The following is a 22,463-nucleotide window of genomic DNA, read 5'->3' on the forward strand; positions in this document are numbered from 1 at the left end:
TGCCGTGGCCCCGTGAGGCTGCTCGACACCAGTGTGAACTTGCTGCTCCCTCGTGAATTTCACAACCCATCCAACAAAGTACTCTGACTTTTTCACCTAAATATCAAAACCTTTCAGTTAGCCAAGAGAAGAAAACATCATTATCAAAAGCCTTTCTCATACTTGATTCTATGGAAACCGCTGACCATATATAGGAAAAATAGCAGGCCTCTGAGATTTAGATGGGGGCATTCATCTTTCCTTTGTGATAAAAAGTTCGGCTGGTGACTTGGGAACTCACTACACGCTTCATTGACAGAAATGCTCTCTTTCTGCTTGAAAGCGTGGGCACTTCAGAAGTGCCTCCCCTCGCAGGATGAGTAAAAACAATATCATTTTCCCTGATAGCTGCTGAATTGAAGTGAAGGATTATTTATTTAAACTTTTGAAGCATGAAGCAAAATGCAGCCAGTATGTACTGTGTCTGTCTTAGAAACCATAAGTCAGAGGGAAGAGTTTACGAAGCATTCGGCCAGGGGGCTGATTCCCACTTTCTCGTGTAAACCACACAGACCGTAAGGTCGCAGCACCAGCCTCTGAACTATTAACGAAGCGATCGTTTTCAGCTCCCTGGTTCCTACTACGGCGCAATCCCATTACCTCCTCTTTCCTCACAAAAATATGTTTCGAATTATTCCACGGCTGGTGGTTGATGAAAAGCTCTTTTATTACTTGCTAACAGTCATTGTTATTACCAAGAACCGTGGGTCTGAGTGCCTTTGCTGTCCCGCCTCCCATCCTGCTGCCAGTCCGTCCCATCTAACCCATCACATCAGCACCTAACTGCTCCTGTGAGTTTCACACATTCCTGAAAACCTGGTGTGGTTACCTGCAGTCAGGCCTCCTGCAAATCACCTCCACTGCTGCTTGAGCCTAAGTTCAAGATGCTAAAACAGATGTGGAAAGTGAAGTTTAATAACTACGCTGTTAACTAGTCCTTTTACTTTCTTTTATCTAAATACGAGCCTCTCAACAGATCCCAGAGGGCCCCTAAGGCACAACTTTTGGGTTTTTTTCTTCTCATTTTTAAGGTATTATTAGACACTTACACCTGAGAGTGAATAAGTTTATCAGCTTGTTCCTGAGAACAGGGGGAGGGGAGCACCAAAGCATTCAGTGCTTGGTCGGAGCAGCAGGTCAGAGACGTGAGGGAGAACAAAGCAGGGGACGAGGCCCGGAAGACAACGCGACTCCTCCAGCCTGGCAGAACAGGCCCGGGGACAAACGGGGTGGACAGGACCTCCGAGAGGTCCACAGAGACACCTACTTGGGTGCAGATCAGACAGGTGACCCTGGGGTTCTTGCGGGACAGCATCGCCCTGTCCCTGGAAGGGAGCTGGGAGGGGGAGCCGTCTCTGGACTGGACGCCGAGGCCCAAGGTGCAGATGAGAGCAGAAAAGCAGAAAAAGTCCAAAATATATTGCCCTCCTTCCTATCTCTCATTTTAGAGCAAGTCTTTATATTAGTTTTCTGCTGTTGCTTTAATAAATTACCACAAATTTAATGGCTTAAAACACAGACATTCATTCTCTTACAATTCTGGAAGACGGAAGTCCAAAATAAGTTTTCTGGGGCTAAAATCAGTGTCGGCAGGGCCAGTTCTTTCTGGAGGCTCCATAGGAGAATCTATTATCTGCCTCTTCCAGCTTCTGGTGGCTGCTGGCATTACCTGGCTTGTGGTCACATCACTTCCATCTCTGCTTCTGTTGTCATGTCACCTTCTCCTCTTCTGTAGTCAAATCTCACTCTGCTTCCCTCTTACAAGGACACTTGGGATTACATTTAGGACCCACTTGGATACCTCAGGGTAATTTCCCCATCTCAACATCTTTAATTTAATCACAGAATCTATGAAGTTTCTTTTGTCATATCAGGTAACATCTTTGGAGGCGGGATGGGGGTAACACACATTCAGCCTACCATAGGTGCCAAGTATGAAGTAATTATATTGTATTACTATTTCCTTCTAAATTTTAAACTTGGATGTTCCAAGAACACAGTGCTTTATCTAAGTAGTAACTCTCTATGGGAAAAAAATCTTCAGGCATCTTGAGAGCCCCTCTAAATGAATGGTGCTTTAAATATTGACAGGTTTTGATATTTGGATCCAGAATTTTTTTTAATTCAAACAAGTCCTAGTCCCCCTAGTCTTCAGATTGTGGTTTCTTAGTACCATTTCCCTCTAAATGACTGGATAAATAGCTGATTCCAGGTCTAGGGTAGGAAATCTACAATATGAGCCTGAAACATCTCTCTGTGAAAGTTAGAAGGTCAAGAGACAACTTGCAAAAGATCCCACTGGCCAATAATCATAATGGATTGAAATATATCAAATATATATAAGTCCATGAGTTTGAACTGATTCCTCGACATCTTTGGAGGATGCTGGGGAATCAATTTATTATTTTAAAATCTGGTAAATAAAGGGAAAGAATCATGAATTTGTCCTGCTTTTTTCATATGAACTATACCCTAGGGAAATCAAGTAGTTGATGAGAGCAATTTTCTCTTTATAGAATTATTTCAGCTGTAAACATTTAGGGAATTCTAGAATTAGAAAAATCAAGGTAACCCCTAATGAATCAGTGAATTGTGCAACTCCTAATGAATTAATGGATCTAGGCAATGATGATCCGTGGCTGCTAATGTCATAAAAATTAAAATAACCAGGTATAGGGCTCCCCTGGTGGCGCAGTGGTTGAGAGTCCACCTGCCAATGCAGGGGACACGGGTTTGTGCCCCGGTCCGGGAGGATCCCACATGTCGCGGAGCGTGAGCCATGGCCGCTGGGCCTGCGCGTCCAGAGCCTGTGCTCCGCAACAGGGAGAGGCCACAGCAGTGAGAGGCCCGCATACCGCAAAAACAAAACAAAACAAAACAAAAAATAACCAGGTATAGATGCCTGTTGATAGAAGTACACACCTCTGAACCACTACTAATAAAACATCTTGCTAAAATGAATCTAATCAAAACTCTAGAGCTAATAACGAATTCACAGGACATACGAAGGAGAAAGGAACATGCTAAAAAAAAATACTTGTTTAGGTGCAATTTGTAAAATCCACCTGTGAGGTACTCTTCAGAACCAAAATTACAAGGAAAAAAAAGAGATGAAGGCGGAACCTATAAATTAACAGAGACTCAGTGGACATTACAATCAATCACAAGGTATAGAATCTAGCTGTATCCTTCAAGCAAACTACAAAAATCTAACAATAAGACAATCAGGGAGACGAACTCTGACTAGATATTTGATGTTAAAGAAGTATGGTTAATTCTGTAGGTCTGGTAAGTTTAACAAAGGAGTTTTTATCATTTAGAGCTACAATGATATGGTGTTTGGGTGTTTGGAATTTGCTTCAAATTAATCTGGAATGGAGTAAGGACCAATGGATGAAACAAGATTGGCCACAAATTACTAACTGTTGAAAGTGGATGATAGGTACATAAGAACTGATTATACTATTCTCTCCATTTCTGTCTACATTTGAATTTTTTCATATTTGTCTTTTGGTTTTGAGGTAAAATCTTGCTTTTGCTCTCGGCTTAAACCTAACAACAACAATATCAATACTACTAAACACAGATTATTCAGGGCATTTTATTTTAAGCTAAACACAGTGAAATGTCTTTAGCTGCAGTGCATTAGTAGTCCAAAATTCCCCGTGGACTTGTTAGTAAGGAACAGAAGTTTCAAGTTCAGGCATTGGGGCACTAGCTAGCTATTCCATGCACCTTGCATTCTACATGAATTTTACTTGAATGTCCCACTGTGTTTTGTTATATATTAGGGCTAGACACAAGACTTAAACATGCTATAAATCCTACCAAGTTCATAGATTGCTCTTATTAGCTGTTCTTAAATATCTTGATAATATACTAGTTTATAAATCTCAGATTGGTTCCTGCCCTATCGTACCTTGGCATTGGAGAGAAAATTGCAAGCAAAGTTCAGCCCATTTCCTAATGCAGACTTTTCTAGGAAGAAAAGCTGAAAAATATATAAATTGTTCAAAATAACAGTATGCTTATTAGGCTGTAAGGATCTTCCAACTAAAGAGTTAGCTCTCTCTCAGTAGCAACATCCTTCTCTCAGTAAACCAGACTCAACACTTTGGAGTCATCACTGATGTGTCCCATGTGCTCTTTTGGGTAAATATTTCTGAGTGGTTGCTGTGTGCTTATGTGCTGGGCACTGTGCTTGGCACTGTGGATACAGAGAAAATACAACACATTCCAGTCCATGAAGAAATCAGTCTGATGGGTGGGAGAGGTACATGGATGAAAATATCTGGCAAATGCTCTGATGGAAGTTCCTAAGTTCTCCAGCTTTTGTATGTTCTTTCCCTCCGAGTCTCAATGGATGCTGCCTGAACCACCATGCTGTGTGTCGGCAGATGGCATGCATGATCCCTTTCCAAGAGACTAGAGTTCAGTGGTTAAGAGCACAGACTTGAGTCTCCACTACTTCCTAGATATCTTTGATTTGTTTAACTTCTCTGTGCCTCTGTTTCCTCATCTATAAGGTTGGTTGTTGCTGGGATTAAAGGAATTAACATCTGTAGAGGTCTCAGAATAGTACGTACCTGACGTAATAAGGATTTTATCCATGTGTCTTAAGTGTCTTATTCATTTCTTCAGGATGCTATGTTCCCATAAGTCTACAGCACTTCTAGCTGTTATAGTTGCTTCCTTTAATTCTGCAAAGCACTGCTGATAAATACTCTAGTGTCTATGAAAGCATTGCTAGAACCTAGAGTTCATTAATGACGCCCCTTTTGAAGGAAGTCAGTTACAGGGCATCTCTCTGCTCAGCCCTCAGCCTACTTTTGGATTGCAGGAGTCAGCTCATAAACCTCAAGAGGCCTGTTCTCAGGCCCCACCCAAGTCAAGCACCCCAAAATATCTCCTTTGTCCCCCCAAGTAAAAGCCCTGTTTAAATAATAATTTCTACAGAAACACTCCCTGATCACAGCCTGTCTTTTACGTTGTTATGTAAAGCAATTTAGCACCTCACCCTGAACTGCTTTATCCCAAAGCAGGATTTGCTTTTCCCTTTGCAGAACTCAAAAGGCACATTATAAGTTGTTTCGCTTACAAATAAAAGAGCAATCCTCCTTTAAAGAATTCTGCAGCACTCCTAGAACAACTGACATTAATTACATTAATTTCATTTGGCTTAAAATTATTTTGGGCTCCTGCTACATATGTACAAAATATTATAAGCACAGAGAATGAATCCTGCATGGAAATCCAAGAAGGCTTCCCAGAAGAGTGACATATAAGGTTTATATCATCTTTATTTCAAAATTCTCTCCAAATGTCTATTAGGGGTAATGAATGTGGAGGGACTCAGAAAAAAATATGACAAAACATAAGCAATGAGTATCTCAGGGTGAAGGACTTTTGATAATTATTTTCTTCTTTTGATTTTGTGTACTTCCTGACTTGCTGCAATGCACGTGTTACATTTAGTATAAGAAGACAAAATGGTGTTTTTATTTTTTAATTTTTTTGCGGTACGCGGGCTTCTCACCGTTGTGGCCTCTCCCATTGCGGAGCACAGGCTCCAGACGCGCAGGCTCAGCGGCCATGGCTCACGGGCCCAGCCGCTCCGTGGCATGTGGGATCTTCCCCGACCGGGGCACGAACCCGTGTCCCCTGCATGGGCAGGCGGACTCTCAACCACTGCGCCACCAGGGAAGCCCCCAAAATGGTGTTTTTAAACGTCTCATATCTGCTTTTTCCCTTCCATGCCCATCTCCCCCAACCTCTCCATGTTCCATCACTTTTATCTTGACACTCCCTTGCTCAAGACCTACCAGTGGCCTCCTATTGCTTTTCTCCTCAAGCCTTAATAACTCTGCCTGACTTTCAAGCTTCTTCATAATCCATCCCACCCTACCTATCCAGTTGTTCTTCCTACTACACACTCTCTGTGGGGAGACATTATCCTAAATTTCAATAGGAAAATGACTATCTTTTCCTTGTTTTGGAGGGTTCTCAGGAAAATACCCCACACTAGCTAATTTTGGGGTAGGTGGTAAGAGGCAGAACTAAATACAAACATGCTGACATATTACTCTTCTTTCTAGAAATTGCCATTATTTATTTACAAGAGTCATGATTGCTAGTATTAATAGCTGTATTTCAGGAATTCCCTGGAGGTCCAGTGGTTAGGACTCTGCCATTTCACTGCTGGGGGTTCAATCCCTGGTCAAGGAACTAAGATCCCGCAAGCCATGTGGCATGGCCAAAAAAAATTTTTTTTAATAGGGAATAATTTTTTATAAATAGCTGCATTGCATGGATGAGGCTAAATAATTTGCTCAAGGCCATAAGGCTAGAAGGTATCAGAGCCTGGATTAGGACCCAGGTCAGCTGGATGCCGAAGCCACACTCTTTCCATTGCACCAGGCCCTTGGCAAGGGGAACAGTCATATTTATATTCACTATCAGTTGCACTTGTTGATAGATCAGCATCAAACCTAAAAAATTGTTTCTAACCAAGCTAATCACTCTCATAGCTCTTTTAGCTTATGCCTCATAATTTAGCACATTTTATACTATAGTGTATTTTTTTTTTTTTTTCGGTAAGTGGGCCTCTCACTGCTGTGGCCTCTCCCGTTGCGGAGCACAGGCTCCGGACGCGCAGGCCCAGCGGCCACGGCTCACGGGCCCAGTCGCTCCGCGGCATGTGGGATCCTCCCGGACCAGGGCACGAACCTGCGTCCCCGGCATCGGCAGGTGGACTCTCAACCACCGCGCCGCCCGGGAAGCCCAATAGTGTATTTTTGATAACTCTTTTTAATTTAATTTAATTAATTTATTTTTAATTTTTGGCTGCGTTGGGTCTTCGTTGCTGCGCACAGGCTTTCTCTAGTTGTGGTGAGCAGAGGCTATTCTTCGTTGCCATGCACGGGCTTCTCATTGTAGTGGCTTCTCTTATTGCAGAGCACAGGCTCTAGGTGTGCTGGCTCCAGTAATTGTGGTCCATGGGCTCAGTAGTTGTGGCGCTCGGGCTTAGTTGCTCCACAGCATGTGGGATCTTCCTGGACCAGGGCTTGAACCCGTGTCCCCTGCATTGGCAGGCGGATTCTCAACGACTGCACCACCAGGGAAGCCCTGATAATTGTTTCTTATGTGTAAATTTTGTCTCTTAATCAGGTTACTGGTTTAATGAGGTGATGACCATGTGCTAAGTACATACTTAGAACTATAGCACATTCTAAGTACATACTAAGAACTCACATAATGAGAACTCCATTTCAGTTGAATGCTTGCTCTATCAAAGTAGTATCTTAAAGATTATATAATTCTTAACTAAAAACCTTGAGTAAAAGGATAATTCACCAACTCAGAGGGTGTTTAATAAATGAAATAATGTTTATACAAAAGCTAGGGAGAAGCTAATATATCTCTTATTAAACTAATTATTACATCATCCTTTATCAATATCTCCAAAACACCAAGGATTCTGCCAGTCATACAAAGATACACACCTTGTACCATCATCTACAAAAGAAAATACAGATGGACATGAAATTGTCAATGTAATATATTTATGGAACAACATGGGCTAGCAGGAGATAGAAAGGTAGAATTCAAAGGAGGAGACTTGCATTCAAGGAGCCTAGAGAAATATTTTAATATGCCTAGAATCTGTTTTTACCTAAAACATACCCGAGAAGGGAAAAGCAGTTGGTAGATGGACTCAAGATATTTCTGTAATGAGGTTTACTCAAGTTTGTTATCAAGTAAGTCATAATTTTGAAAATGTCAAAATGTCATAATTTATTAGCATTGCTTTTGGAAAGATGATCTGTATGATGCAACCAATTATGAAATAAAATTTTCTCCTTGGTGAAATGTTTTCCTAGTTCCTCTACGCATTTCTGCCTCATCAGAGGGAGTAGAATAACAGAGATTTTGTTATTTATAAAATCATCATCTTCATTAGAGCAAATTACATGACTTCCGTTTCTCGTAGGGAGTCTCTCTAGACTCCTTCTATTTCTGTCCCCCTCCAGCATTTTCCTTTGGGATTGGATCATATTTTCATGTACTTGTTTTCATTTTCTAGAGGTACTATATCTCTCCAGTTAGACTATAAACTCCCTAGGGTTGGTTTTCTCTATTTTCTATAAAATCCCCTTAGCTCTTTGTACAGCAGAGGGCCGAAATAGGCATTTAATAAATTAATAATTGGGTTTTATTCTTTTAGGAAGACAGAAACGGGGTCGTCCCTCTGCTTCGCTCCTTGATTCCTTGGGCTTCTCTAAAATCACATTCCCAAATGCAGCACAGCTGAAATAACAGCAGCACCAGCTTGCATTTTTACAGTACCATCTACTTTTCAAAATGTTTTTACATCTCTTATCTCATTTATTTCTCACCAAAATCCTATGAGGTAAGTAGAGCAGATATGGCTCGTCTCATGTGATAGACGGTAAAACAGAGGAAGGGAGAGGTTAAGTGACTTGTCCAGTCCCTCACCACTGCAGTCCATCTGCCAGAATTATCTTCCTAAAAATAAATATAAACATGACATTCCCCTGCATAAAATCATCACAAGGACTCTGGCTGTCTACAGGGTAAAGTGCAAACTCTTTAGCAGGGCACACAAGTCCCTTCACATCTGGCCCCATGCTCCTCACCAGCTTCGTCTTCCACGGCTTGCGCCCGGCACGGCACCCTCCCCCAGCCATGCTGAACTCCCACCATTCACGTCAGCGGCTCTCAAGACCGCAGGCCTTTGCACGCGTTGCTTCCTCTGCCTGGAATGCTCTTTTGGGTTTAAACCTCTCACTACCACCTTCCACCTTAGAGATTCCTATTCAGTCCCCTATGGGTAGGTCAAGTGAAACTTCCCTTACAGTCTTGCTTCTGGCTTCCGGCCTGTGGGGTGAGTTGGCCACTCCGTTATAAACCACCGGCCCCTGCCTGCTTGCTACCTCTCATCCTGATCGGATTTTTTTTCTCAGTGGAACTTATCACCTTCCAGTATAGTATATCATTTGCTTGTTTATTAAGTCTTCTTGTCTGTCTCTCTGTGATGCGATGTAAGCCCCACAAGGGCATGGGCCTTTGCTGGTTTTGTTTGCTGGTGTGTCCCAGGTGCCCAGACAGTGTCTGACACACAATAAGTGTGCAGGAAATTCAGAAAGCATTAATTAAGGAACTGCGATTCTGGCACTGAGGCTACAGGGATGAGATACAGTCCTTCCGGCCCAGGAGAAGGAGAAAGGAACGAAAGCACCATGATGAGAGCAGGATGCTGAGTGCAGTGATAGTGGTATGTGCTGGGGGAGATGAGAGCACAGATAAGGAGGGGGCCAGGCCGGGTGTAGATGGAAACAGCCCCGACAGGAAAGGCTTAGGCTTCATCCAGAGGGCAATATGTAAAGAGACTTGACAGCCGTGCACAAGTTCACCGAGTTCAGAAGGAGGTGGGGAGAAATTACAAGGAATTTTTATAGCTTAATATTAGCGTGCATATGGGGGTGGGATATAAGGCCAGAGAAGTAAAATCTGTTTATATCCATATAGAAGAGGGAAACAGAGCTCCTGAGTGTGAAGGGCCAAGTCTCTGCCTCAGATTCAAAGGTAATTAGGTTGTTTTTACCTCCAAAACAACTATGCTTCGCAACACCCTTTCTCTGTAATGAAAAATGCCAGAAATGATTAATTCTGATGTTAATAATTTAGAGAGGAAAAGTCTGGAGTCAGGGCATTAGACCTTGATCTCCTGAGACTTTAGAAGAAACTCCTAGAGAGCGTATCTTGAAATATTAATCCTGCTCATTCATGGAGCTTCTGGATCAGCAGAAATTTGATATGTTTTCCTTTATTAAGCTCTTTCTTTTGCCCTTTTATAGTTTGAAAAGAACTTTCATAGCTAGAGGTATATCTAGTTAGAGATGAATTGTGGTACTTGGCTTAATTTCAAGAGAGCAATATTTTTATTCTTTGAGCAGCTCAATGTTTTTAAGCCATCTGATGAGTATCAAGCACTGTGCTAGGCCCTTGCTACAAAGACCAGTAATCCAGGGCCATGGCTGTTGAGGGGCTCATAGACTATAGGGATAGGCAGACATGTGAGTATAATGAAATGTTGTAGGGATCAAATATGGAAGTATGCACGGGAAACAAAGTGCAGACAAAGAAGAGAGTGCTTCATTCCTCTGGGGAGATGGAGAGAGGGAAGTGTGCACACCACACAAAGTTTCCCAGGAGAAGTGATGCTTGATCAGAGTCTTGAAAGTTAGTGTGTGTTCATTGGTGGACAGTGGACATTCAGGGTAAAGGGTGAAGCACAAGCACAGGCTTGAGGCTATGAAACAGGCTGGTGAGTAAGGAAGTACAAACAATTCAGTATGACTGGATGTGTGTGTGTGTGTGTGTGTGTGTGTGTGTGTGTGTGTGTGTGTGTGTGTGTGTGTGTGTGTGTGTGTGTGTGTGTGTGTGTGTGCGCGCGCGCGCGGTGAGGTACATGACCCTTTATATGCTATGTTAAGGAGTTGGGATTTCATTCGATCGGCCAGTGTTTCTCAAATTTTGATCCAAGGAACACTTGTCTCAGACTGTTTTAGAAGGTCCTCATTAAAATGCAGATCCCTGGGCTCTAATGATTCAGAATCTCAAGAAGAATGATGAGTGAGGTCAGAAAGACCAAGAGTCTGCAAAGCTGTCTAGGAGATCCCTAAGTTTGAAGACTGCTATTATAGGCAATGGGGAGACATTCAAAGTTTTAAATAGAGGACAACAATCAGATTTGCTTTTATGAGGATTTTGTTTTTAGTAGTATTGTGCAAGATCCTCATCCCAGATGCTTACATGGTCTAGGCATGTAAAATAAATGACTAAAGTAGGCTGCATGGAATGATCCGGGAGTGGTGGGCACTGAGGCAAACCAAAGAGCACAACCTTGGCTAAGGGAGTGGTCACTGTGTAGCCTCAGTCAATTACTGACAAGTAGGAATTGTAAGCCAGTGCTGTCAGACTGTTCACTTTTTCAAAATAAAGTGATCATCTATATTTTCATGTAAAATCTCCCGGTATTTACATACTGGCTATATCAGTAAGGTTCTTAGTTACAAAGAACAGAAACAGATTCTGGATGATAAAGCAGAAATTACATTTATTACAAAGATGTTTAACCTAGGAAAGCTACTTAGAAAATTATTTGGCAAACATAGTATACCTCGTGTTCCAACAACCTCATCCCTAGATACATACCTAATTAAAAGGTATGTTCCCCAAAAGACATGTAGTAGGATATTCATAGGAGCGCTATGAATCTTACAAGAAATGGAAATGTCCCAAATGCCTATTAACAATAGAAAGGATAATACAGTATAATGCCTTTACACAGTGGAATACTGTGTACAATGAGAATGAATGATCTACAACTACATGCAGCAAATGATAAATCTCACAAACATAACATTGAGCAAAAGAAGCGAGAAACCAAAGAGTACATACTGTGTGATTCCATTTATATTTAACACAAAAACAGGCAAAACTAATCCATGCTGTTTGAAATCTAAATATTGTTTACCACTATTCTGTTGTGATTGTTGTGTTAGGAGTGTTGTGATTGGAGGGGAACACAACAGGGTATTTTGAGGTTCTCACGGTGGTCTCTTAGTTTGGTTCTGGGTACATTGTTATGTTTGTTTGTGAAGATTTATTAAGCAATACATTTATGATATGCGCAGAGGTGTCCCTAGCATGTTTGTTTTTAAACACCTACTCGCTTACATGACAAAATAATTTTCAATGATAGTCATGAAATAAAACTAAAATAATAGTGGCCATAAAAGAAATGTAGATAGTGAAATCTTTCTTTACTTAAATTTTATATACATGCATATACCTATGCACACACACATATATATGTTTTTAAATAATTTACAATCTAAAAAAAAGAAATTTTGATTTTAAATATATTGTTCATATTCAGGAAAATATATTATGTATGAAGTAAAATTTACACTTACCATACAAAAATATTACATCTTGCAGTTTCCTCTCTGTTTCACTGTTTCATATTTTGAACACAAATAAAAACTTCAAGTACTCACATAGACTGATAGAACTGAAGTAATTCAAGTTCTGTTTCTTTGTTTTTATAACCGCTGTACTACCAGTCATTTATTCTAAACCTCCTATTTAAATGCAAAAGTCTGTAGAACCATAATCTGTGCTGAAAGCCAGCTCAAAAGGTTTCAGGACCTTAAGATGTACTCTTGAAATGTATACATGTAACTGAGCCCACAGTTGTCAGGGCCTAACTGTATAACTGGGTGTCCTCCAAATTAACTTCTTTATAAAATACAATGCTTACTTAAGGATGGGAAATAAAACGGTGCTGATTTGACTCGTGTGTGTGCATGTGTGTGTGTGTGTGTGAGTGTGTGTGTGTATAATGTATATATAGTTCTCTACATATTATATATGTGTATATATATAGTTACTTCTAAATATGTCAGTGATAAAATAGTCCTCCCTGAAAAAAATCTTTTCATGGTTAAGTTTTAAGCATTTGGTGCAGTTACTACTGAATTTTTTAATGAATATATTTATATTGATATTATATAGTTATATAATGTCATTATATTATGTTATATATAATATTGTAGAGAGATATATATATTTTTAAATAATCCACAGACAAAGCACCTCATTATTGTGCCCTTTTCTGTATGCATATTATGTTTCAATAAAAGGGTAAAAAGAAGAAGAAAGAATATCTGGAGCAGCTCACACAAGTGTTGGGCAAACTGGACTAACAGGCTTGAGGCTATTTTTGTTTATTTTTTATTTTTTATTTTTTTGCAGTATGTGGGCCTCTCACTGTTGTGGCCTCTCCCGTTGCGGAGCACAGGCTCCGGACGCACAGGCCCAGCAGCCATGGCTCACGGGCCCAGCCGCTCCGCGGCATGTGGGATCTTCCCAGACCGGGGCACAAACCCGTTTCCCCTGCATCAGCAGGCGGACTCTCAACCACTGCGCCACCAGGGAAGCCCGAGGCTATTTTTGAAACAACACTTCGGACCATGTGGCCCACCTGGCCTAACAGAACCATTTCTGCAGCTGCTGCTGCCCCAGGGAACATAAGAGGAAGTCACCGCTGCCAGTGATGCCCCTGAAAGCCAGAGACCTCCACCACCACCTTTGCCCAGCAAACAGATATGCACAGAGCTTTCTTCTTCAATTGCCATATATTAGTTTCAAGTGGGTCTATCTAACTGATGGAGCCTAAGGTCAAATTTGGAGGAATTTGTCTTCTGGATTCCCCCTCAAGGGAGATGGGAATTAGAAGGCAGGAAATCATAACAAGTATGTCCAAAAAGTGATAGGTAGCCAAAAAATCTGAGAAAGTCCACTACAGCATACTTCTTTAGCTGTTCAACATTAAAATGTCATTTTTATTTTTTTGCTCCAGACACGCAGGCTCAGTGGCCATGGCTCACGGGCCCAGCTGCTCCGCGGCATGTGGGATCCTCCCGGACTGGGGCACGAACCCGTGTCCCCTGAATAGGCAGGTGGACTCTCAACCACTGCGCCACCAGGGAAGCCCGATATGTCATTATTTTAAACTTAATAACAACACATGAACAATCACGATAAAATTCTCCTATTGATCACAGTGCAAATGTCCCTGATGCAAATAAAAACACTCTCCTCTGTCCCAAAGGGAGACAATCTAAAAAAAATCTCATCCAAGTACAGTACCCAGCTGAGTCTTAGCACTCTGGATGATGTGCAGGTCCAGATATGACACCTCAGGGTCCCCTGACCTTAACACTAAAAGATAAGATAACTGCCCCCTATGTATTGAATACACAATAGAAAAGGAGCAGGAATGCAGTAGTAACTTCAGTTCAGGAAAGAGAATAGGAAACGTTGCAGCCACAGGAAATATCAAACCCTGTATTCTGGCAGTGAGAAGGAGGACTCCGTGCCTTGGTGGTGGTATAAGATCTGGTTCTGCCCTCTGGAGGAATCCTCCTGGTCCATTATTATGCATGGCCTCATGGATAATAGGCCATGGATAAGGGCTTTAGAAAGGATGCCCTTCCTGGGCACCTCACAGGACCCTCTCAGTCCACTTCTAATAGGTGTGAGTTTAGGAACCTGGGGTGGCTTAAGGGGTTGAAGAATTATAGGCTGTTGCTAGACAAGTCTGGAATTTCTTTGACAACATACTGTTGTGAGACAATTTTCCTTGAGTTTCTTGTCTCTCTAATATCTTATATGCAGAGGCACTGATCACCCTTTGTCTCAGACTATCTTTTCAAGGGTGTTTGTGCAGAAAACAGCCTTGGAAGATAGAGACAGTGTTTCCCTCCAGAACAAAGGGCAAACATGCTTACAGTCCATTATAAACTATTTGGGCTCCCTAAGCTCAGGGTTACCTTCCTGTAACGTACACATCTGACACACATCTGGGCCCATCCACCCCATCTTTTGAGACTTTGCTGAAAGTGGCAAGGAGTAACCAGAATATGTCAACATGGATTATATCTATTCTTTCCCCCAACAACATAAATAAAATATCATGGTTTATGTCCCAAGAAATAAAAGAAGACAGTTTTCCAATGGAGAATGTTTTGACATCATTTAACAAGGTTCATGCTGTTTCTAAGCCTGAAAAATCTGGGTCCTCATTGTCAAATCCTTACTTCTTTCCGTAAGTCAATACCATACTTTAGGTTCTCTTGTTGGAAGCACTCTACTTCTGGTACCAAATCTGCTTGGTTAAATTGGCTCCAAGTAACAAAATAACACTGACATATAGTGGCTTAGACAAATAAGGTGTGAATTTTCCCCACAAGGCTAGAAATCTAGAGTTCCCCAGGGCTGAAAGGGTGGTTCCATAGTGAACCAGGACCCAGGTTCCTTCTAGCTTTCTACTCCAGCCCTTTAGCAACTGAAATTCATCCTCAGCTTGCTACCTTGTGGTTGCAAAGTGGCTGCCCCACCTCCAGCTTCATGTCTACAACCAAGGTAGCAAGAAGGGGAAAGGCAGAAGTTAAGTATGCTTCCATTCAAAGAACTTTTGAAAAAGCCCATGTAGCAACTTTCCTGTCATTTTATCAGCCCAAAGATACATCCTCACCCCCAGCTGCAAAAGAGGCTGGGAAACACAATTCTTTAAGTAGGCATGATGCCATACTGAACAAAAGACGGATTCTGCTAGTAAAGTAAAAAGAGAAAACGTGTATTGGATACGTTAGCAGCAATGTCTGCCACAGCAATTAATTTTTTAAAAATGTAAGTGCTATATAGGACAAATAAATATACCTTTAAGCTGTATCTGTGCTGCAGATTCTCTGAGTACAATCTCAGAGAATTCACAGCCAGATAGTTAAAGTGAAGGTAAGAGAACATATTGGAGACAACTTCAACAGTCCAGACAAGAAATGATGAGGGTCTGAATCGAAAAGTTAATCAAAAGGGTAGAAAAGCTGTTCAGAATTGGGGGAAAATAGTGCCTCCCTATTTCTGACGTTTCCTTCCAAGTGAAGAGAGCTCTACAGAGTGTCCATTTTGACACCTGTGGTTTCTCCATACCTTTACCTCCCTCTGCCCAATGGGCAGTTGAGTGATTTCTCTGACCAGTACCTGTGGGAAGAATAACTAGGAGCATTTCAGGTCCACCATTTTGCACTAGGGAGTGGACCTCCCCGTGGAGCGCAGCCTTGCGCTGGAAACTGGAGGTTTCTTTCCCTACTGGCCTTTTGTAGTGGGCAAATAGTCCATCACTGCCTTTTCTCCTCTTGGCCACAGACAGCATGAGTTCTATCCTCCTCCACTGTGTAAGTCTTACGTATCGGAGGCCTTCCTATCCAGGAGGCTAGGTGGATACATCTTCCACTTTCTGCAGTTGAGGTTTACCCAGCATATTTAGTTAACAGGTCAAAAGCCACACCATATTATCTATCTCTATCAACAAGGAAGACGCTACTTCTTCCCCCATCTGCCTCTCCTGTATATTATTTATTTCTTTTTTAAAACAGCTCTGTTGGTATAATTCACATACCATACACTTCACCCATTTAAAATCTACAATTCATTCGTTTTTAGTATATTCACAGCATTGTGCAACCAGCACCACAATCAAGTTGGGAACATTTTCATCACTCCCTGAAGAAACCTCTTACCCTTTAGTTATCGTTCCCCCGCCTTCCCCTCCCAGCACACACACACACCACCAATAGAATCATACAATATGTGTTGCTTCTGGCCTCTTTCACTTAGCATAATATTTTCAAGATTCTTTCATGCTGTAGCATGTAGCAGTCCTCCATTCCTTTTTATTGCCAAATGATATTCCATTGTATAAATATACCACGTTTTGTTTATCCATTCATCAACTGATGGACATTTGACTAATATGAATGTTTTTGGCTATTATGAATAATGCTGCTATGAACACTTTGTATATGTTTTTGCATGGACATATATTTTCAGCTCTCTTGTATATATGCCTAGGAGTGGAAATTCTGCATCATATGATAACTCTATGTTTAGCCTTTTAAGAAACTGCAGACTGTTTTCCAAAGTGGCTGTACCACTTTACATTCCCATCATCAGTGTATGAGCGTTCCAAATTCTCCACATCCTCATCAACACTTGTTATTGTCTACCTTTTATATCATAGCCGTTCTAGTGGGTGTGAAAGGGTATCTCATTTTGGTTTCGATTTGCATTTCCCCAGTGGCTAATGAATGCTCTTCTTCTGACCTGGATGATAGTTACATGTATATGTTCACTGTGATAATTCATCAAAGCATACACTTAGGATTGGTGCATTTTTATGAACATGTTACACTTCAATAAAAAGTTTATTTTGGGGCTTCCCTGGTGGCGCAGTGGTTGAGAGTCCGCCTGCCGATGCAGGGGACACGGGTTCGTGCCCTGGTCTGGGAAGATCCCACATGCTGTGGAGCGGCTGGGCCCATGAGCCATGGCCGCTGAGCCTGTGCTCCCGGAGCCTGTGCTCCGCAACGGGAGAGGCCACAACAGTGAGAGGCCTGCGTACAGCAAAAAAAAAAAAAAAAAGTTTATTTTGAAAGCACATATTCCACATCAGGTAAGGACTTCTTATATTCTATTTTTAAAATGAAATCGTTACCAAGCAACAAAAAAGGAGACAAGAGCAGCAGCTTTCAAGTGAGACAGACCTGGATAAGAATCCATGCTGACTGATGCTCTGTGTCTCAGGCTGGCAAAGCTGCCTAACTCCTCTGAGCCTCTGTTGCTTCATCTTTCAATAAAATTGTAAAAATAATAATACCTCACAGGATTGTGGTTAGTGCAGCTCATATAGGAGCTAAAAATCATGTTTTTTCCAAAAATGTAAAAATTATTAGCTCATAAAACTACTATTGCATTCACATGGTTTGCAGTTGATACGCCTCTTGACTAGCACGGTAAGATTTTTCCTCTGGTATAGACATGTCTTTCTGAAATCATTTTAAAAACATAAATGATGGGGCTTCCCTGGTGGTGCAGTGGTTGAGAGTCCGCCTGCCGATGCAGGGGACACGGGTTTGTGCCTTGGTCTGGGAAGATGCCACATGCCGCGGAGCGGCTGGGCCCGTGGGCCATGGCCGCTGGGCCTGCGCATCAGAAGCCTGTGCTCTGCGACGGGAGGGGCCGCGGCGGCGAGAGGCCCGCGTACCGCAAATAAATAAATAAATAAATAAATAAATAAATGATGAATGTGTCTTCTTTGGATTCAACAGGTTTATGAATGTCTCAATAATCGTTTATGTCGTGAAGAAGTTAACCTTATGAATTTGGGGAAGTTAATTGGGAAGATTAATGTTTTCTAACGGTCAAAGTGTTTGAGATTTAAAGCATTGTATTAGTTCCACTGCTGAATCTACAGCTCAGGTGCAATACATTTCAGTAAGCCACCAATTAACTGCTTAAACAGTAGTTGTTTCACCTGCAAAGTGACTATAATCATATGTTGTATCACTAGTATAAAATTTAATTATTAGTTATAAATCTCTGAGACCCTAAAATGATGGTTGCTTTGTAAATTCAGTGTTATACCACAACAGCACTAAGAGATATTCCAAGATTCCTACCATAAACACACATTACAAAAAACTGTTAACTTACACTTACATAAACTTTTTATTTACAAAATTATGACTTTAGATTTCAAACTTTTCTCTCTGTGTCAGTCAGGATTAGATTCAGTTGTATATGAGAGAAATCCTATATAATGGTAGATTAAATGAGATGGAGGTTTATTTTTTTCTTATGTAAAACAAGTCTAGAGGCAGGCAGTCATGGCCTATTAGTGCATCTTCCTGATGTCATCAGGGATATAGGCTCTTCCATCTTTCCTTTCCCTTACCTTGGCTTCTACCTTTAAGGCCACATCTTAGTTTTAGTTTGGTTACTGCAACTCCCACCATCAAGTACATGTGTTCTTAGGCAGCAAGAAAGAGAAAGAGAAAAGGACAAAAGAGGCTGGGTCTACTCCTTTTATAGAGCTTTCCCAGAAGCTCCTCCCAATATTTCCATTTACATCTCACTGGCTACCCCAGCCATAATAAAGCTGATAAATTTAGTTACATGGAAGGGTTCATTGCCACATCTACACTATAGGGAGGACTTGCTACTAAGGAATAAGAGGATGGATAGCAGGCTGACAAGCAGCAGTCTGTACCACACTTTTTTCCCTCCACTCTTTTCCATGTCTTTCTAGAATGTTGTAATCATCTGTTTTTCATTCAAAATTTAAAACAATGATCGGATATCATTGCTTTATATCTGACATATCAAATATATGTCAATTTAGTTAGTTAAATTTTATGGTATCATTCACTAATATAACAAATATTTATTACTCCTTCTTTGTATCAGCCACTTCCATAAGCAAAGGAATGAAATAATGAACACATTTCCGCCTTCTCAAAACTCCCAGGATATTGATTCAGTAAAAGGACGATAATTAAGTATTATAAATTATGCCTATTTCGAACGGGTTACCGTTTAAAATATAGCATTACTATTTAGGTAATCAACTACATGTACTATTTTAGTAGAAAAATATACTTTTATTTATCAGATGAATAATTCTATAGTTTTGAGATACTTGATATATACTTGAAGACAAATTTTGGATATCAGTATCATGCAATGCATTCTTCTTGCAAAAAAATGTAGTTTTTGTTCAATAATAAAATTTCAGGTGAATATATTAATACGGTCCTTTCACATAAGACAATTGAAAATAGAGCGAAATCCAGGTTTTCCAGAATTTTTAATCATAAAGAACAAGGAGATATTATTAGAGGGAAAGCAAAATAAACAGTAAAGAAAAACCATAAATACTTGGTTGTAGTTTTCAGGTTAAAAAAATCAGCTAGAGAATATTGTCTTTCAGAAGATAGGGGACCTGTTCAACATCTTGGTACTAATTCATTTTTTGAAAGTGCCTAGATATGTTTTTAAGAAACTCTAAGAATATGATACAACAATAACAGGTTGCTATTGTGGCAGTATAAATGACAACTCTTATTTTATTGCCTTTAACACACCAGTTGACCTGTATTTTATTTCGGGCATAGGATAAAGTTAAAATTGCCCAGCTCAAATTTCAACTGGCTCCAGATTTCTTCAATTGGCTCCAAACTTTTTTATCTAAAACATTTGGAACATATGGAACATGCCATATATAGAAGAATAGACAATATTTCTTGTATCACTTGTCTAAGTTAAGGAAAATTTGTCTCCTTTAAAAAGGAAAACAGAAGTCCACAGAACACTTATTTTGTTTAACAAAATAGAGCTAAAATTTTTTGACTCATTTAAAAATCAATTAGATCTGAGATATTATTTTTAAATGAATATTAGTCCCCCTCATCCAGGCAACGACAATCTATAGTGTTGCCACTTAAGATTAGTTTGTATTTTCTAGAGATTTATATAAGTGGAATTACACAGTATGTCTGGCTTCTTTCACGCAACAAATTATTTTGATTCATCCATATTGTTACATGTATCGATAGTTCATCCTTTTTTTATTGCACAGCAGTATTCCATTACGTGAATATATAACAATTTGTTTATCCATTCACTTGTGGGTTGTTTTTTTTTTGGCTGGGCTGCACGGCTTGCAGGATCTCAGTTCGCCGACTAGGGGACGAGAGATTGAACCCAGGGCCACTGTAGTGAAAGACTGGAATCCTAACCACTAGGCCACCAGGGAATTCCCTTCTTACTGAGTTTTGAAAGTGCTTTATATATTCTGGATACAAGTCCATACCAGATGTGTAATTTGCCAATGTTTTCTCTTAGTCTATGGCTTGCCTTTTCATTCTCTTAAGTGTCTTTCAGAGAGAAGTTCTTAATTTTGATGAAGTCCAATTTGCCAATTTCTTTTCATTCATGGATCATGTCCTTCAGAGATGTATCTAAAAAATCTTTGGTCACAAACCCAAGGTCACAAAAATTTTCTTCCGTGTTTTCTCCTAAAAGTTTAATTAAAAGTTTTAGATTTTATATTTAGGTCTAAGATTCATTTTAAGTTCACTTTTCCATATGGTAAAAGTATGGATTTAGTTTCATTTTTCTCAAATATGAATATACAATTGTTCCAGCACCATTTGTTTAAAAGATTAAACTGACTTTGTATCTTAGGCAAAAATCAATTGACCACGTGTAAGTCTATTTCTGAGCTCTCTTTTCTCTTCCTTTGATCTAACTGTCTACCTTGATGTCAATATCACACTATCTTGATTACTATTACCATTTTGCATTCCTACCAGCAATTTATCAAAGTTCCAGTTGCTCCACATCCTCATTAGGACTTGGTATTGTTTTTTTAAATTAGCTTTTGTGGTAGTGTGTAGTGGTATCTTATCATGTTTTTGATTTGCATTAAAACTGGGTTGTTCTCTTTCTATTGAGTTTCCCATCTTTTTTTTTTAAACTTAATTTTCCCTAATTTTCTAAACAATACCCATCTTGGGTGCGTATCAAGGCCTCCATGTTGTTTTTCTTGCTTTTTCAAATAAGAAGCAAGCTTGTGATTACTCCAAGCAGACAGTCTGCCCCAGAATGTTAGAAGGCATTGGCTTGAATTCAGGCCAAATTTTGGAGTCCCCTTGAGTTCCTATTTCTCTCACACCCCTTACCTGATCTGTCAGTAAATCTTATCAGTTTTACCATCGAGAATTCAATCAATTTCTCACCACCACTCCACCATCTTCTCTTGCTCTGTCTCTGTAATAGATTTCTAACCAGTTTCCCTACTTGGGCCCTTGCTCAACTTATATCATTTTGCAACACACCTGCCAGAGTGATCCTTTACAGAAAAAGTTTGACCTCCTCACTCCTTTGCTCAAAACCTGTTAGAGGCTTGTTAAAGTCAAAACCAAATATTTTATTATAGCCTACAAGACCATGATCTGGCCATGGCTATCTCATCTCCTATTCCTCTCCTCCTCAAATCCACCCCACAGGCTTCCTTGCACCTGCCTCGAGTACTTTCCTTGCTGTCTTCTGCATGAAAAGCTCTCCTGTAGATTTCTCCATTGGTACTTTCCTCATTTCCTTCACTTCTCAATGACACGTGAGCCATTTTCTTTGCTCACTCTATCTAAAATGGCATGCACGCACACTAATACACACACCACCCCTTTCTCTGTTGTTTTACTGGTGCTAATTAACATGTTACATAACTACTGAATAACAGCTAATACATCTACAGTTCACCGTGTTTTAATTGCTTTATATGTTAATTTACTTAATCCTAAGAACAACATCATGAGTTAAGTACTTGATCTAATTTTTCCAGAAGCTGGAACGCAGCGGTTAAGCAACTGCCCCAAATCACACATCCATCAAATGGTGCAGCAGGGATTCCACCCCAAGAAATTCGATTCTGGAGTCTGTGCTGTAAAACACTATGCCATTCAGGGCTGCGTTTCTAATTACTTTGTACTGTTTGTGTTCTGTGTGCCTCCAATGGAATGTAAGCTGCACGTGGAGGAGCTTATTTTGAAAACTACTGCTATCCCCGGGGTAGAGAGCACTGCCTGCTTGCTAGCTAGTCCCTCAATAAAGGCTGAAATGTGGGTTAAATTATAACTCGAAAAAAAACCGCCCCCAAATTTCAAAAGGGTAGGTGGGCTCCGCAAGGCGCAAGCGGGGCGATAATACGGAACACAGACCACACCCCACCTACCGGAGTTCGAGGAGACGAGAGACCACGCAGGAAGGTAGCCGCTTGCACTCGTGCCTCCGCCTCCGCCGCGCCTCCGCCTCCGCCGCGCCTCCGCCTCCGCCGCGCCTCCGCCCCCGCCTCGCCTACGCCCCCGCCTCGCCTACGCCCCGCCTACGCCCCCGCCTACGCTCCGCCCCGCCCCAGCCAGAGCGCGAGCTGC

At 40.8% G+C, this 22,463-nt stretch overlaps 1 long non-coding RNA gene across 1 annotated transcript in view; it reads right to left on the minus strand.

Moving 5' to 3' along the window:
• LOC308620672 overlaps nt 1-22,325 on the minus strand; it is a 60,400-nt gene extending 38,075 nt beyond the window's left edge. The window contains exon 1 of the long non-coding RNA XR_014016353.1: nt 22,265-22,325. This is a non-coding gene — a long non-coding RNA (uncharacterized lncRNA). The remainder of the gene's footprint in view (nt 1-22,264) is intronic.
• Nucleotides 22,326-22,463: the final 138 nt, after the last annotated feature.

This window comes from Mesoplodon bidens, assembly GCF_964165515.1.
Source record: "Mesoplodon bidens genome assembly, chromosome: 7".
In the NCBI taxonomy this organism is placed as follows: domain Eukaryota; kingdom Metazoa; phylum Chordata; class Mammalia; order Artiodactyla; family Ziphiidae; genus Mesoplodon; species Mesoplodon bidens.